The sequence below is a fragment of the Macaca fascicularis genome, chromosome X (assembly GCF_037993035.2).
Source record: "Macaca fascicularis isolate 582-1 chromosome X, T2T-MFA8v1.1".
Classification (NCBI taxonomy): Eukaryota; Metazoa; Chordata; class Mammalia; order Primates; family Cercopithecidae; genus Macaca; species Macaca fascicularis.
Window position 1 is genome coordinate 58,602,280 of NC_088395.1, and position 17,000 is coordinate 58,619,279.

Consider the following 17,000-nt stretch of genomic DNA (forward strand, 5'->3'; position numbering starts at 1 on the left):
TGAGAAACTGCTCTGTGATGTGTGACTTCCACTCACAGAGTTACATCTGTATTTCGTGGATCTCTTTGCTAGCGTTATTTCTGTGGAATCTGAGAACAGATATTTCGTATCCCTTTGAAGACTATAGGGCCAAAGGAAATATCCTCTGATAACAAAGAGATAGAAACTTTCTGAGAAACTTCATTGTGTTCTGTGAAATCATCTCACAGAGTTACAGCTTTCCCCTCAAGAAGCCTTTCGCTAAGACAGTTCTTGTGGAATAGGCAAAGTGATATTTGGAAGCCCATAGAGGGCTATGGTGAAAAAGGAAATATCCTCAGATGAAATCTGGAAAGAAGCTTTCGGAGAAACTGCTTAGTGTTCTGTTAATTCATCTCACAGAGTTACATCTGTATTTCGTGGATCTCTTTGCTAGCCTTATTTCTGTGGAATCTGAGAACAGATGTTTCGGATCCCTTTGAAGACTATAGGGCCAAAGGAAATATCCTCCGATAACAAAGAGAAAGAAGCTTTCCGAGAAACTTCTTTGTGTTCTGTGAAATCATCTCACAGACTTACACCTTTCCCCTCAAGAAGCCTTTCGCTAAGACAGTTCTTGTGGAATTGGCAAAGTGATATTTGGAAGCCCAAGGAGGGCTATGGTGAAAAAGGAAATATCCTCAGATGAAATCTGGAAGAAGCTTTCTGAGAAACTGCTCTGTGATGTGTGACTTCCACTCACAGCGTTACATCTGTATTTCGTGAATCTCTTTGCTAGCCTTATTTCTGTGGAATCTGAGAACAGATATTTCGGATCCCTTTGAAGACTATACGGCCAAAGGAAATATCCTCCGATAACAAAGAGAAAGAAGCTTTCCGAGAAACTTCTTTGTGTTCTGTGAAATCATCTCACAGACTTACACCTTTCCCCTCAAGAAGCCTTTCGCTAAGACAGTTCTTGTGGAATTGGCAAAGTGATATTTGGAAGCCCAAGGAGGGCTATGGTGAAAAAGGAAATATCCTCAGATGAAATCTGGAAAGAAGCTTTCTGAGAAACTGCTCTGTGATGTGTGACTTCCACTCACAGAGTTACATCTGTATTTCGTGGATCTCTTTGCTAGCCTTATTTCTGTGGAATCTGAGAACAGATATTTCGGGTCCCTTTGAAGACTGTAGGGCCAAAGGAAATATCCTCCGATAACAAAGAGAAAGAAGCTTTCTGAGAAACTTCCTTGTGTTCTGTGAAATCATCTCACAGAGTTACACCTTTCCCCTCAAGAAGCCTTTCGCTAAGACAGTTCTTGTGGAATTGGCAAAGTGATATTTGGATGCCCATAGAGGGCTCTGGTGAAAAAGGAAATATCCTCAGATGAAATCTGGAAAGAAGCTTTCTGAGAATCTGCTTAGTGTTCTGTTAATTCATCTCACAGAGTTACATCTGTATTTCGTGTATCTCTTTGCTAGCCTTATTTCTGTGGAATCTGAGAACAGATATTTCGGATCCCTTTGAAGACTATAGGGCCAAAGGAAATATCCTCCGATAACAAAGAGAAAGAAGCTTTCTGACAAACTTCTTTGTGTTCTGTGAAATCATCTCACAGAGTTACAGCTTTCCCCTCAAGAAGCCTTTCGCTAAGACAGTTCTTGTGCAATTGGCAATGTGACGTTTGGAAGCCCATAGAGGGCTCTGGTGAAAAAGGAAATATTCTCAGATGAAATCTGGATAGAAGCTTTCTGAGAAACTGCTTAGTGTTCTGTTAATTCATCTCACAGAGTTACATCTGTATTTCTTGAATCTCTTGCTAGCCTTATTTCTGTGGAATCTGAGAACAGATATTTCGGATCCCTTTGAAGACTATAGGGCCAAAGGAACTATCCTCCGATAACAAAGAGAAAGAAGCTTCCTGAGAAACTTCTTTGTGTTCTGTGAAATCATCTCACAGAGTTACAGCTTTCCCCTCAAGAAGCCTTTCTCTGAGACAGTTCTTGTGGAATTGGCAAAGTGATATTTGGAAGCCCGTAGAGGGCTATGGTGAAAAAGGAAATATCCTCAGATGAAATCTGGAAAGAAGCTTTCTGAGAAACTGCTCTGTGATGTGTGTCTTCCACTCACAGAGTTACATCTGTATTTCGTGGATCTCTTTGCTAGCCTTATTTCTGTGTCATCTGAGAACAGATATTTCGGATCCCTTTGAAGACTGTAGGGCCAAAGGAAATATCCTCCGATAACAAAGAGAAAGATGCTTTCTGAGAAACTTCTTTGTGTTCTGTGAAATCATCTCACAGAGTTACAGCTTTCCCCTCAAGAAGCCTTTCACTAAGACAGTTCTAGTGGTATTGGCAAAGCGATATTTGGAAGCCCATAGAGGGCTATGGTGAAAAAGGAAATATCCTCAGATGAAATCTGGAAAGAAGCTTTATGAGAAACTGCTCTTTGATGTGTGACTTCCACTCACAGAGTTACATCTGTATTTCGTGGATCTCTTTGCTAGCCTTATTTCTGTGGAATCTCAGAACAGATATTTCGGATCCCTTTGAAGACTATAGGGCCAAAGGAAATATCCTCCGATAACAAAGAGAAAGAAGCTTTCTGAGCAACTTCTTTGGGTTCGGTGAAATCATCTCACAGAGTTACAGCTTTCCCCTCTAAAAGCCTTTCGCTAAGACAGTTCTTGTGGAATTGGCAAAGTGATATTTGGAAGCCCATAGAGGGCTCTGGTGAAAAAGGAAATATCCTCAGATGAAATCTGGAAAGAAGCTTTCTGAGAATCTGCTTAGTGTTCTGTTAATTCATCTCACAGAGTTACATCTGTATTTCGTGGATCTCTTTGCTAGCCTTATTTCTGTGGAATCTGAGAACAGATATTTCAGATCCCTTTGAAGACTATAGGGCCAAAGGAAATATCCTCCGATAACAAAGAGAAAGAAGCTTTCTGAGCAACTTCTTTGTGTTCTGTGAAATCATCTCACAGACTTACACCTTTCCCCTCAAGAAGCCTTTCGCTAAGACAGTTCTTGTGGAATTGGCAAAGTGATATTTGGAAGCCCATAGAGGGCTATGGTGAAAAAGGAAATATCCTCAGATGAAATCTGGAAAGAAGCTTTCTGAGAAACTGCTTAGTGTTCTGTTAATTCATCTCACAGAGTTACATCTGTATTTCGTGGATCTCTTTGCTAGCCTTATTTCTGTGGAATCTGAGAACAGATATTTCGGATCCCTTTGAAGACTCCAGGGCCAAAGGAAATATCCTCCGATAACATAGAGAAAGAAGCTTTCTGAGAAACTTCTTTGTGTTCTGTGAAATCATCTCACAGAGTTACAGCTTTCCCCTCAAGAAGCCTTTCGCTAAGACAGTTCTTGTGGAATTTGCAAAGAGATATTTGGAAGCCCACAGAGGGCTATGGTGAAAAAGGAAATATCCTCAAATGAAATTTGGAAAGATGCTTTCTGAGAAACTGCTCTGTGATGTGTGACTTCCACTGACAGAGTTACATCTGTATTTCGTGGATCTCTTTGCTAGCCTTATTTCTGTGGAATCTGAGAACAGTTATTTCGGATCCCTTTGAAGACTATAGGGCCAAAGGAAATATCCTCCGATAACAAAGAGGAAGAAGCTTTCTGAGAAACTTCTTTGTGTTCTGTGAAAATATCTCACGGAGTTACAGCTTTCCCCTCCGGAAGCCTTTCGCTAAGAGAGCTCTTGTGGAATTGGCAAAGTGATATTTGGAAGCCCATAGAGGGCTATGGTGAAAAAGGAAATATCCTCAGATGAAATCTGGAAAGAAACTTTCTGAGAAACTGCTCTGTGATGTGTGACTTCCACTCACAGAGTTACATCTGTATTTCGTGGATCTCTTTGCTAGCCTTATTTCTGTGGAATCTGAGAACAGATATTTCGGATCCCTTTGAAGACTATAGGGCCAAAGGAAATATCCTCCGATAACAAAGAGAAAGAAGCTTTCTGACAAACTTCTTTGTGTTCTGTGAAATCATCTCACAGAGTTACAGCTTTCCCCTCAAGAAGCCTTTCGCTAAGACAGTTCTTGTGCAATTGGCAATGTGACGTTTGGAAGCCCATAGAGGGTTCTGGTGAAAAAGGAAATATCCTCAGATGAAATCTGGATAGAAGCTTTCTGAGAAACTGCTTAGTGTTCTCTTAATTCATCTCACAGAGTTACATCTGTATTTCTTGGATCTCTTGCTAGCCTTATTACTGTGAACTCTGAGAACAGATATTTCGGATCCGTTTGAAGACTATAGGGCCAAAGGAAATATCATCCGATAACAAAGAGAAAGAAGCTTTCTGAGAAACTTCTTTGTGTTCTGTGAAATCATCTCACAGAGTTACAGGTATCCCCTCAAGAAGCCTTTCTCTAAGACAGTTCTTGTGGAATTGGCAAAGTGATATTTTGAACCCCAGAGAGGGCTATGGTGAAAAAGGAAATATCCACAGATGAAATCTGGAAAGAAGCTTTCTGAGAAACTGCTCTGTGATGTGTGTCTTCCACTCACAGAGTAACATCTGTATTTCGTGGATCTCTTTGCGAGCCTTATTTCTGTGTAATCTGAGAACAGATATTTCGGATCCCTTTGAAGACTATAGGGCCAAAGGAAATATCCTCCGATAACAAAGAGAAAGATGCTTTCTGAGAAACTTCTTTGTGATCTGTGAAATCATCTCACAGAGTTACAGCTTTCCCCTCAAGAAGCCTTTCACTAAGACAGTTCTAGTGTTATAGGCAAAGCGATATTTGGAAGCCCATAGAGGCCTATTGTGAAAAAATAAATATCCTCAGATGAAATCTGGAAAGAAGCTTTCTGAGAAACTGCTTAGTGTTCTGTTAATTCATCTCACAGAGTTACATCTGTATTTCGTGGATCTCTTTGCTAGCCTTATTTCTGTGGAATCTGAGAACAGTTATTTCGGATCCCTTTGAAGACTATAGGGCCAAAGGAAATATCCTCCGATAACAAAGAGAAAGAAGCTTTCTGAGAAACTTCTTTGTGTTCGGTGAAATCATCTCACAGAGTTACAGCTTTCCCCTCAAGAAGCCTTTCGCTAAGACACTTCTTGTGGAATAGGCAAAGTGATATTTGGAAGCCCATAGAGGGCTATGGTGAAAAAGGAAATATCCTCACATGAAATCTGGAAAGAAGCTTTATGAGAAACTGCTCTGTGATGTGTGACTTCCAGTCACAGAGTTACATCTGTATTTCGTGGATCTCTTTGCTAGCCTTATTTCTGTGGAATCTGAGAACAGATATTTCGGATCCCTTTGAAGACTATAGGGTCAAAGGAAATATCCTCCAATAACAAAGAGAAAGAAGCTTTCTGAGAAACTTCTTTGTGTTCGGTGAAATCATCTCACAGAGTTACAGCTTTCCCCTCAAGAAGCCTTTCGCTAAGACACTTCTTGTGGAATAGGCAAAGTGATATTTGGAAGCCCATAGAGGGCTATGTTGAAAACGGAAATATCCTCAGATGAAATCTGGAAAGAAGCTTTCTGAGAAACTGCTTAGTGTTCTGTTAATTCATCTCACAGAGTTACATCTGTATTTCGTGGATCTCTTTGCTAGCCTTATTTCTGTGGAATCTGAGAACAGGTATTTGGGATCCCTTTGAAGACTATAGGGCCAAAGGAAATATCCTCCGATAACAAAGAGAAAGAAGCTTTCTGAGAAACTTCTTTGTGTTCTGTGAAATCATCTCACAGAGATACAGCTTTCCCCTCAGGAAGCCTTTCGCTAAGACAGCTCTTGTGGAATTGGCAAAGTGATATTTGGAAGCCCATAGAGGGCTATGGTGAAAAAGGAAATATCCTCACATGAAATCTGGAAAGAAGCTTTATGAGAAACTGCTCTGTGATGTGTGACTTCCAGTCACAGAGTTACATCTGTATTTCGTGGATCTCTTTGCTAGCCTTATTTCTGTGGAATCTGAGAACAGATATTTCGGATCCCTTTGAAGACTATAGGGTCAAAGGAAATATCCTCCAATAACAAAGAGAAAGAAGCTTTCTGAGAAACTTCTTTGTGTTCTGTGAAATCATCTCACAGAGTTACAGCTTTCCCCTCTAGAAGCCTTTCGCTAAGACAGTTCTTGTGAAATTGGCAAAGTGATATTTGGAAACCCAAAGAGGGCTGTGGTGAAAAAGGAAATATACTCAGATGAAATCTGGAAAAAAGCTTTCTGAGAAACTGCTCTGTGATGTGTGACTTCCACTCACAGAGTTACATCTGTATTTCGTGGATCTCTTTGCTCGCCTTATTTCTGTGGAATCTGAGAACAGATATTTCGGATCCCTTTGAAGACTATAGGGCCAAAGGAAATATCCTCCGATAACAAAGAGAAAGAAGCTTTCTGAGAAACTTCTTTGTGTTCTATGAAATCATCTCACAGAGGTACAGCTTTCCCCTCAAGAAGCCTTTCGCTAAGACAGTTCTTGTGGAATTGGCAAAGTGATATTTGGAAGCCCATAGAGGGCTCTGGTGAAAAAGGAAATATCCTCAGATGAAATCTGGAAAGAAGCTTTCTGAGAATCTGCTTAGTGTTCTGTTTATTCATCTCACAGAGTTACATCTGTATTTCGTGTATCTCTTTGCTAGCCTTATTTCTGTGGAATCTGAGAACAGATACTTCGGATCCCTTTGAAGACTATAGGGCCAAAGGAAATATCCTCCGATAACAAAGAGAAAGAAGCTTTCTGAGAAACTTCTTTGTGTTCGGTGAAATCAACTCACAGAGTTACAGCTTTCCCCTCAAGAAGCCTTTCGCTAAGACAGTTCTTGTGGAATTTGCAAAGAGATATTTGGAAGCCCACAGAGGGCTATGTTGAAAAAGGAAATATCCTCAAATGAAATTTGGAAAGAAGCTTTCTGAGAAACTGCTCTGGGATGTGTGACTTCCACTCACAGAGTTACATCTGTATTTCTTGGATATCTTTGCTAGCGTTATTTCTGTGGAATCTGAGAACAGATATTTCGGATCCCTTTGAAGACTATAGGGCCAAAGGAAATATCCTCTGATAACAAAGAGATAGAAACTTTCTGAGAAACTTCTTTGTGTTCTGTGAAATCATCTCACAGAGTTACAGCTTTCCCCTCAAGAAGCCTTTCGCTAAGACAGTTCTTGTGGAATTGGCAAAGTTATATTTCGAAGACCATAGAGGGCTATGGTGAAAAAAGAAATATCCTCTGATGAAATCTGGAAAGAAGCTTTCTGAGAAACTGCTTAGTGTTCTGTTAATTCATCTCACAGAGTTACATCTGTATTTCGTGGATCTCTTTGCTAGCCTTATTTCTGTGGAATCTGAGAACAGATATTTCGGATCCCTTTGAAGACTATAGAGCCAAAGGAAATATCCTCCGATAACAAAGAGAAAGAAGCTTTCTGAGAAACTTCTTTGTGTTCGGTGAAATCATCTCACAGAGTTACAGCTTTCCCCTCAAGAAGCCTTTCGCTAAGACACTTCTTGTGGAATAGGCAAAGTGATATTTGGAAGCCCATAGAGGGCTATGGTGAAAAAGGAAATATCCTCACATGAAATCTGGAAAGAAGCTTTCTGAGAAACTGCTTAGTGTTCTGTTAATTCATCTCACAGAGTTACATCTGTATTTCGTGGATCTCTTTGCTAGCCTTATTTCTGTGGAATCTGAGAACAGATATTTCGGATCCCTTTGAAGACTATAGGGCCAAAGGAAATATCCTCCGATAACAAAGAGTAAGAAGCTTTCTGACAAACTTCTTTGTGTTCTGTGGAATCATCTCACAGAGTTACAGCTTTCCCCTCAAGAAGCCTTTCGCTAAGACAGTTCTTGTGCAATTGGCAATGTGACGTTTGGAAGCCCATAGAGGGCTCTGGTGAAAAAGGAAATATCCTCAGATGAAATCTGGATAGAAGCTTTCTGAGAAACTGCTTAGTGTTCTGTTAATTCATCTCACAGAGTTACATCTGTATTTCTCGAATCTCTTGCTAGCCTTATTTCTGTGGAATCTGAGAACAGATATTTCGGATCCCTTTGAAGACTATAGGGCCAAAGGAAATATCCTCCGATAACAAAGAGAAAGAAGCTTCCTGAGAAACTTCTTTGTGTTCTGTGAAATCATCTCACAGAGTTACAGCTTTCCCCTCAAGAAGCCTTTCTCTGAGACAGTTCTTGTGGAATTGGCAAAGTGATATTTGGAAGCCCATAGAGGGCTATGGTGAAAAAGGAAATATCCTCAGATGAAATCTGGAAAGAAGCTTTCTGAGAAACTGCTCTGTGATGTGTGTCTTCCACTCACAGAGTTACATCTGTATTTCGTGGATCTCTTTGCTAGCCTTATTTCTGTGTAATCTGAGAACAGATATTTCGGATCCCTTTGAAGACTATAGGGCCAAAGGAAATATCCTCCGATAACAAAGAGAAAGATGCTTTCTGAGAAACTTCTTTGTGTTCTGTGAAATCATCTCACAGAGTTACAGCTTTCCCCTCAAGAAGCCTTTCACTAAGACAGTTCTAGTGGTATTGGCAAAGCGATATTTGGAAGCCCATAGAGGGCTATGGTGAAAAAGGAAATATCCTCAGATGAAATCTGGAAAGAAGCTTTATGAGAAACTGCTCTGTGATGTGTGACTTCCACTCACAGCGTTACATCTGTATTTCGTGAATCTCTTTGCTAGCCTTATTTCTGTGGAATCTGAGAACAGATATTTCAGATCCCTTTGAAGACTATAGGGCCAAAGGAAATATCCTCCGATAACAAAGAGAAAGAAGCTTTCTGAGCAACTTCTTTGTGTTCTGTGAAATCATCTCACAGAGTTACAGCTTTCCCCTCAAGAAGCCTTTCGCTAAGACAGTTCTTGTGGAATTGGCAAAGTGATATTTTGAAGCCCATAGAGGGCTATGGTGAAAAAGGAAATATCCTCAGATGAAATCTGGAAAGAAGCTTTCTGAGAAACTGCTTAGTGTTCTGTTAATTCATCTCACAGAGTTACATCTGTATTTCGTGGATCTCTTTGCTAGCCTTATTTCTGTGGAATCTGAGAACAGATATTTCGGATCCCTTTGAAGACTCCAGGGCCAAAGGAAATATCCTCCGATAACATAGAGAAAGAAGCTTTCTGAGAAACTTCTTAGTGTTCTGTGAAATCATCTCACAGAGTTACAGCTTTCCCCTCAAGAAGCCTTTCACTAAGACAGTTCTAGTGTTATAGGCAAAGCGATATTTGGAAGCCCATAGAGGCCTATTGTGAAAAAATAAATATCCTCAGATGAAATCTGGAAAGAAGCTTTCTGAGAAACTGCTTAGTGTTCTGTTAATTCATCTCACAGAGTTACATCTGTATTTCGTGGATCTCTTTGCTAGCCTTATTTCTGTGGAATCTGAGAACAGTTATTTCGGATCCCTTTGAAGACTATAGGGCCAAAGGAAATATCCTCCGATAACAAAGAGAAAGAAGCTTTCTGAGAAACTTCTTTGTGTTCGGTGAAATCATCTCACAGAGTTACAGCTTTCCCCTCAAGAAGCCTTTCGCTAAGACACTTCTTGTGGAATAGGCAAAGTGATATTTGGAAGCCCATAGAGGGCTCTGGTGAAAAAGGAAATATCCTCAGATGAAATCTGGAAAGAAGCTTTCTGAGAATCTGCTTAGTGTTCTGTTTATTCATCTCACAGAGTTACATCTGCATTTCGTGTATCTCTTTGCTAGCCTTATTTCTGTGGAATCTGAGAACAGATATTTCGGATCCCTTTGAAGACTATAGGGCCAAAGGAAATATCCTCCGATAACAAAGAGAAAGAAGCTTTCTGAGAAACTTCTTTGTGTTCGGTGAAATCAACTCACAGAGTTACAGCTTTCCCCTCAAGAAGCCTTTCGCTAAGACAGTTCTTGTGGAATTTGTAAAGAGATATTTGGAAGCCCACAGAGGGCTATGTTGAAAAAGGAAATATCCTCAAATGAAATTTGGAAAGAAGCTTTCTGAGAAACTGCTCTGTGATGTGTGACTTCCACTCACAGAGTTACATCTGTATTTCGTGGATCTCTTTGCTAGCGTTATTTCTGTGGAATCTGAGAACAGATATTTCGTACCCCTTTGAAGACTATAGGGCCAAAGGAAATATCCTCTGATAACAAAGAGATAGAAACTTTCTGAGAAACTTCTTTGTGTTCTGTGAAATCATCTCACAGAGTTACAGCTTTCCCCTCAAGAAGCCTTTCGCTAAGACAGTTCTTGTGGAATTGGCAAAGTTATATTTCGAAGACCATAGAGGGCTATGGTGAAAAAAGAAATATCCTCAGATGAAATCTGGAAAGAAGCTTTCTGAGAAACTGCTTAGTGTTCTGTTAATTCATCTCACAGAGTTACATCTGTATTTCGTGGATCTCTTTGCTAGCCTTATTTCTGTGGAATCTGAGAACAGATATTTCGGATCCCTTTGAAGACTATAGAGCCAAAGGAAATATCCTCCGATAACAAAGAGAAAGAAGCTTTCTGAGAAACTTCTTTGTGTTCGGTGAAATCATCTCACAGAGTTACAGCTTTCCCCTCAAGAAGCCTTTCGCTAAGACACTTCTTGTGGAATAGGCAAAGTGATATTTGGAAGCCCATAGAGGGCTATGGTGAAAAAGGAAATATCCTCAGATGAAATCTGGAAAGAAGCTTTCGGAGAAACTGCTTAGTGTTCTGTTAATTCATCTCACAGAGTTACATCTGTATTTCGTGGATCTCTTTGCTAGCCTTATTTCTGTGGAATCCGAGAACAGATATTTCGGATCCCTTTGAAGACTATAGGGCCAAAGTAAATATCCTCCGATAACAAAGAGAAAGAAGCTTTCTGAGAAACTTCTTTGTGTTCTATGAAAATATCTCACGGAGTTACAGATTTCCCCTCCGGAAGCCTTTCGCTAAGACAGCTCTTGTGGAATTGGCAAAGTGATATTTGGAAGCCCATAGAGGGCTATGGTGAAAAAGGTAATATCCTCAGATGAAATCTGGAAAGAAGCTTTATGAGAAACTACTCTGTGATGTGTGACTTCCACTCACAGAGTTACATCTGTATTTCGTGGATCTCTTTGCTAGCCTTATTTCTGTGGAATCTGAGAACAGATATTTCGGATCCCTTTGAAGACTATAGGGCCAAAGGAAATATCCTCCGATAACAAAGAGAAAGAAGCTTTCTGACAAACTTCTTTGTGTTCTGTGAAATCATCTCACAGAGTTACAGCTTTCCCCTCAAGAAGCCTTTCGCTAAGACAGTTCTTGTGCAATTGGCAATGTGACGTTTGGAAGCCCATAGAGGGTTCTGGTGAAAAAGGAAATATCCTCAGATGAAATCTGGATAGAAGCTTTCTGAGAAACTGCTTAGTGTTCTCTTAATTCATCTCACAGAGTTACATCTGTATTTCTTGGATCTCTTGCTAGCCTTATTACTGTGAACTCTGAGAACAGATATTTCGGATCCGTTTGAAGACTATAGGGCCAAAGGAAATATCATCCGATAACAAAGAGAAAGAAGCTTTCTGAGAAACTTCTTTGTGTTCTGTGAAATCATCTCACAGAGTTACAGGTATCCCCTCAAGAAGCCTTTCTCTAAGACAGTTCTTGTGGAATTGGCAAAGTGATATTTTGAACCCCAGAGAGGGCTATGGTGAAAAAGGAAATATCCACAGATGAAATCTGGAAAGAAGCTTTCTGAGAAACTGCTCTGTGATGTGTGTCTTCCACTCACAGAGTAACATCTGTATTTCGTGGATCTCTTTGCGAGCCTTATTTCTGTGTAATCTGAGAACAGATATTTCGGATCCCTTTGAAGACTATAGGGCCAAAGGAAATATCCTCCGATAACAAAGAGAAAGATGCTTTCTGAGAAACTTCTTTGTGATCTGTGAAATCATCTCACAGAGTTACAGCTTTCCCCTCAAGAAGCCTTTCACTAAGACAGTTCTAGTGTTATAGGCAAAGCGATATTTGGAAGCCCATAGAGGCCTATTGTGAAAAAATAAATATCCTCAGATGAAATCTGGAAAGAAGCTTTCTGAGAAACTGCTTAGTGTTCTGTTAATTCATCTCACAGAGTTACATCTGTATTTCGTGGATCTCTTTGCTAGCCTTATTTCTGTGGAATCTGAGAACAGTTATTTCGGATCCCTTTGAAGACTATAGGGCCAAAGGAAATATCCTCCGATAACAAAGAGAAAGAAGCTTTCTGAGAAACTTCTTTGTGTTCGGTGAAATCATCTCACAGAGTTACAGCTTTCCCCTCAAGAAGCCTTTCGCTAAGACACTTCTTGTGGAATAGGCAAAGTGATATTTGGAAGCCCATAGAGGGCTATGGTGAAAAAGGAAATATCCTCACATGAAATCTGGAAAGAAGCTTTATGAGAAACTGCTCTGTGATGTGTGACTTCCAGTCACAGAGTTACATCTGTATTTCGTGGATCTCTTTGCTAGCCTTATTTCTGTGGAATCTGAGAACAGATATTTCGGATCCCTTTGAAGACTATAGGGTCAAAGGAAATATCCTCCAATAACAAAGAGAAAGAAGCTTTCTGAGAAACTTCTTTGTGTTCGGTGAAATCATCTCACAGAGTTACAGCTTTCCCCTCAAGAAGCCTTTCGCTAAGACACTTCTTGTGGAATAGGCAAAGTGATATTTGGAAGCCCATAGAGGGCTATGTTGAAAACGGAAATATCCTCAGATGAAATCTGGAAAGAAGCTTTCTGAGAAACTGCTTAGTGTTCTGTTAATTCATCTCACAGAGTTACATCTGTATTTCGTGGATCTCTTTGCTAGCCTTATTTCTGTGGAATCTGAGAACAGGTATTTGGGATCCCTTTGAAGACTATAGGGCCAAAGGAAATATCCTCCGATAACAAAGAGAAAGAAGCTTTCTGAGAAACTTCTTTGTGTTCTGTGAAATCATCTCACAGAGATACAGCTTTCCCCTCAGGAAGCCTTTCGCTAAGACAGCTCTTGTGGAATTGGCAAAGTGATATTTGGAAGCCCATAGAGGGCTATGGTGAAAAAGGAAATATCCTCACATGAAATCTGGAAAGAAGCTTTATGAGAAACTGCTCTGTGATGTGTGACTTCCAGTCACAGAGTTACATCTGTATTTCGTGGATCTCTTTGCTAGCCTTATTTCTGTGGAATCTGAGAACAGATATTTCGGATCCCTTTGAAGACTATAGGGTCAAAGGAAATATCCTCCAATAACAAAGAGAAAGAAGCTTTCTGAGAAACTTCTTTGTGTTCTGTGAAATCATCTCACAGAGTTACAGCTTTCCCCTCTAGAAGCCTTTCGCTAAGATAGTTCTTGTGAAATTGGCAAAGTGATATTTGGAAACCCAAAGAGGGCTGTGGTGAAAAAGGAAATATACTCAGATGAAATCTGGAAAAAAGCTTTCTGAGAAACTGCTCTGTGATGTGTGACTTCCACTCACAGAGTTACATCTGTATTTCGTGGATCTCTTTGCTAGCCTTATTTCTATGGAATCTGAGAACAGATATTTCGGATCCCTTTGAAGACTATAGGGCCAAAGGAAATATCCTCCGATAACAAAGAGAAAGAAGCTTTCTGAGAAACTTCTTTGTGTTCTATGAAATCATCTCACAGAGGTACAGCTTTCCCCTCAAGAAGCCTTTCGCTAAGACAGTTCTTGTGGAATTGGCAAAGTGATATTTGGAAGCCCATAGAGGGCTCTGGTGAAAAAGGAAATATCCTCAGATGAAATCTGGAAAGAAGCTTTCTGAGAATCTGCTTAGTGTTCTGTTTATTCATCTCACAGAGTTACATCTGTATTTCGTGTATCTCTTTGCTAGCCTTATTTCTGTGGAATCTGAGAACAGATACTTCGGATCCCTTTGAAGACTATAGGGCCAAAGGAAATATCCTCCGATAACAAAGAGAAAGAAGCTTTCTGAGAAACTTCTTTGTGTTCGGTGAAATCAACTCACAGAGTTACAGCTTTCCCCTCAAGAAGCCTTTCGCTAAGACAGTTCTTGTGGAATTTGCAAAGAGATATTTGGAAGCCCACAGAGGGCTATGTTGAAAAAGGAAATATCCTCAAATGAAATTTGGAAAGAAGCTTTCTGAGAAACTGCTCTGGGATGTGTGACTTCCACTCACAGAGTTACATCTGTATTTCTTGGATATCTTTGCTAGCGTTATTTCTGTGGAATCTGAGAACAGATATTTCGGATCCCTTTGAAGACTATAGGGCCAAAGGAAATATCCTCTGATAACAAAGAGATAGAAACTTTCTGAGAAACTTCTTTGTGTTCTGTGAAATCATCTCACAGAGTTACAGCTTTCCCCTCAAGAAGCCTTTCGCTAAGACAGTTCTTGTGGAATTGGCAAAGTTATATTTCGAAGACCATAGAGGGCTATGGTGAAAAAAGAAATATCCTCTGATGAAATCTGGAAAGAAGCTTTCTGAGAAACTGCTTAGTGTTCTGTTAATTCATCTCACAGAGTTACATCTGTATTTCGTGGATCTCTTTGCTAGCCTTATTTCTGTGGAATCTGAGAACAGATATTTCGGATCCCTTTGAAGACTATAGAGCCAAAGGAAATATCCTCCGATAACAAAGAGAAAGAAGCTTTCTGAGAAACTTCTTTGTGTTCGGTGAAATCATCTCACAGAGTTACAGCTTTCCCCTCAAGAAGCCTTTCGCTAAGACACTTCTTGTGGAATAGGCAAAGTGATATTTGGAAGCCCATAGAGGGCTATGGTGAAAAAGGAAATATCCTCACATGAAATCTGGAAAGAAGCTTTCTGAGAAACTGCTTAGTGTTCTGTTAATTCATCTCACAGAGTTACATCTGTATTTCGTGGATCTCTTTGCTAGCCTTATTTCTGTGGAATCTGAGAACAGATATTTCGGATCCCTTTGAAGACTATAGGGCCAAAGGAAATATCCTCCGATAACAAAGAGTAAGAAGCTTTCTGACAAACTTCTTTGTGTTCTGTGGAATCATCTCACAGAGTTACAGCTTTCCCCTCAAGAAGCCTTTCGCTAAGACAGTTCTTGTGCAATTGGCAATGTGACGTTTGGAAGCCCATAGAGGGCTCTGGTGAAAAAGGAAATATCCTCAGATGAAATCTGGATAGAAGCTTTCTGAGAAACTGCTTAGTGTTCTGTTAATTCATCTCACAGAGTTACATCTGTATTTCTCGAATCTCTTGCTAGCCTTATTTCTGTGGAATCTGAGAACAGATATTTCGGATCCCTTTGAAGACTATAGGGCCAAAGGAAATATCCTCCGATAACAAAGAGAAAGAAGCTTCCTGAGAAACTTCTTTGTGTTCTGTGAAATCATCTCACAGAGTTACAGCTTTCCCCTCAAGAAGCCTTTCTCTGAGACAGTTCTTGTGGAATTGGCAAAGTGATATTTGGAAGCCCATAGAGGGCTATGGTGAAAAAGGAAATATCCTCAGATGAAATCTGGAAAGAAGCTTTCTGAGAAACTGCTCTGTGATGTGTGTCTTCCACTCACAGAGTTACATCTGTATTTCGTGGATCTCTTTGCTAGCCTTATTTCTGTGTAATCTGAGAACAGATATTTCGGATCCCTTTGAAGACTATAGGGCCAAAGGAAATATCCTCCGATAACAAAGAGAAAGATGCTTTCTGAGAAACTTCTTTGTGTTCTGTGAAATCATCTCACAGAGTTACAGCTTTCCCCTCAAGAAGCCTTTCACTAAGACAGTTCTAGTGGTATTGGCAAAGCGATATTTGGAAGCCCATAGAGGGCTATGGTGAAAAAGGAAATATCCTCAGATGAAATCTGGAAAGAAGCTTTATGAGAAACTGCTCTGTGATGTGTGACTTCCACTCACAGCGTTACATCTGTATTTCGTGAATCTCTTTGCTAGCCTTATTTCTGTGGAATCTGAGAACAGATATTTCAGATCCCTTTGAAGACTATAGGGCCAAAGGAAATATCCTCCGATAACAAAGAGAAAGAAGCTTTCTGAGCAACTTCTTTGTGTTCTGTGAAATCATCTCACAGAGTTACAGCTTTCCCCTCAAGAAGCCTTTCGCTAAGACAGTTCTTGTGGAATTGGCAAAGTGATATTTTGAAGCCCATAGAGGGCTATGGTGAAAAAGGAAATATCCTCAGATGAAATCTGGAAAGAAGCTTTCTGAGAAACTGCTTAGTGTTCTGTTAATTCATCTCACAGAGTTACATCTGTATTTCGTGGATCTCTTTGCTAGCCTTATTTCTGTGGAATCTGAGAACAGATATTTCGGATCCCTTTGAAGACTCCAGGGCCAAAGGAAATATCCTCCGATAACATAGAGAAAGAAGCTTTCTGAGAAACTTCTTTGTGTTCTGTGAAATCATCTCACAGAGTTACAGCTTTCCCCTCAAGAAGCCTTTCACTAAGACAGTTCTAGTGTTATAGGCAAAGCGATATTTGGAAGCCCATAGAGGCCTATTGTGAAAAAATAAATATCCTCAGATGAAATCTGGAAAGAAGCTTTCTGAGAAACTGCTTAGTGTTCTGTTAATTCATCTCACAGAGTTACATCTGTATTTCGTGGATCTCTTTGCTAGCCTTATTTCTGTGGAATCTGAGAACAGTTATTTCGGATCCCTTTGAAGACTATAGGGCCAAAGGAAATATCCTCCGATAACAAAGAGAAAGAAGCTTTCTGAGAAACTTCTTTGTGTTCGGTGAAATCATCTCACAGAGTTACAGCTTTCCCCTCAAGAAGCCTTTCGCTAAGACACTTCTTGTGGAATAGGCAAAGTGATATTTGGAAGCCCATAGAGGGCTCTGGTGAAAAAGGAAATATCCTCAGATGAAATCTGGAAAGAAGCTTTCTGAGAATCTGCTTAGTGTTCTGTTTATTCATCTCACAGAGTTACATCTGCATTTCGTGTATCTCTTTGCTAGCCTTATTTCTGTGGAATCTGAGAACAGATATTTCGGATCCCTTTGAAGACTATAGGGCCAAAGGAAATATCCTCCGATAACAAAGAGAAAGAAGCTTTCTGAGAAACTTCTTTGTGTTCGGTGAAAT